This window comes from Gossypium hirsutum, chromosome A09, assembly GCF_007990345.1.
Source record: "Gossypium hirsutum isolate 1008001.06 chromosome A09, Gossypium_hirsutum_v2.1, whole genome shotgun sequence".
NCBI lineage: Eukaryota > Viridiplantae > Streptophyta > Magnoliopsida > Malvales > Malvaceae > Gossypium > Gossypium hirsutum.
Window position 1 is genome coordinate 12,298,778 of NC_053432.1, and position 1,446 is coordinate 12,300,223.

General features: G+C 37.2%; 1 non-coding gene across 1 annotated transcript; it reads left to right on the forward strand.

The window, feature by feature from the left end:
* The first annotated feature begins 655 nt into the window (after positions 1 to 655).
* On the forward strand, positions 656 to 762 carry LOC121206791 (small nucleolar RNA R71). The gene has a single exon (XR_005901964.1). It is a non-coding gene; the product is annotated as a small nucleolar RNA R71 (small nucleolar RNA).
* The last annotated feature ends 684 nt before the right edge of the window (positions 763 to 1,446 follow it).

Genomic DNA, 1,446 nt, shown 5'->3' on the forward strand with positions numbered 1-1,446 from the left:
CTGGCCTATCTGAGTTTCGAGTCCTTGGATCGATGCTTGTTGATTCATAAGTGCAGTCTCGGTATTTTGAAAATGGGTTTCTGACACCGAGATGAATTTAGAGAGCATCTCTTCAAGGTTCAGCTTCTTCTCTTGGTGATAAGGTGGTTGTTAAAAACCCTGAGGATTTTGTGGCTTTTGACTCCTTTGACCTCCCTCAGAAAAATTTGGGTGGTTCCTCCAACCTGTATTATAGGTATTACTGTATAGGTTATTTTGAGGTCTAAAGTTATTGTTACCCATATAGTTGACTTGTTCCTCTTCGGTTGTGGGATTGAAGGATTGATATTCTGTATGCACACCTCCTCCGTTTAAGTCACACCTTATTATTGGATGTACCTGTGTAGAACCAAGAAAACTATCAATCTTTTTATTGAGAAGTTCTACCTGATTAGAGAGCATGGTGACTGAATCGATGTTATAAACGCCGGCTGTTTTTGTTGGCTTAGTCCTCATGACATGCCACTGATAGTTGTTCAATGACATCTCCTCTATGAATTCGTAGGCATCTTCCAGTGTTTTATTGTTGATAGTTCCACCAACAGCAGGGTCATTCATTTGTCTTGTCGAGGGATTCATACCGTTGTAGAACGTTTGAAGTTGCAACCATAGAGGTAACCCATGGTGAGGGTACCTTCTCAATAGATCCTTGTATCTCTCCCATGCATCGTAAAGTGTTTCTAAGTCCATCTGCACAAAAGAAGAGATATCATTTCGTAATTTAGTCGTTTTAGCTGGCAAAAAATATTTTAGTAAAATTTCTCAGTCATTTTCTCCCAAGTAGTGATAGACCCTCGTGGTAACGTGTTCAACCACTGTTTAGCTTTGTTTCTCAGTGAGAAGGGAAATAACAGAAGACGGATGGCATCATTAGAAACGCCATTGATTTTTAATGTATCTCAAATTTCCAGGAAATTTGCTAACTGAGTGTTGGGATTTTCATCCTGCAAGCCATCAAACTGAACAAACTGCTGTATCATCTGAATAGTGTTAGATTTTAATTCAAAATTATTCACAGCAATAGCAGGTCTAACTATACTTGATTCAGTTCTTATTAAAGAGGGTTTAGCATACTCATACATAGTACGTGGAGCAGGATTTTGATTAGCTGCAATTGCAAGAGGCAGCTGATTGTCTTGGTTTTCAGCCATCTCGTCGGTTGGAGGTTGAGTATTGTCTTCTTGTTCGTTCTCTGTGTATTTTAAGCTGCACCGTATTTCTCTTTGATTTTTTCAAATTGTACGATCGATTTCTTCGTCAAAAAGTAAGGGTTTTGACAAGTTCCTTCTAGTCATAAATTATAAAAACTTGCCAAGAGAAAGAAAAAGTAAATTAATAAATAAGAAAATAAAATAAAATTGCAAGAAAAATAAATGGCTAAAGTAATAAAAATTTAGTGTTCCTAAT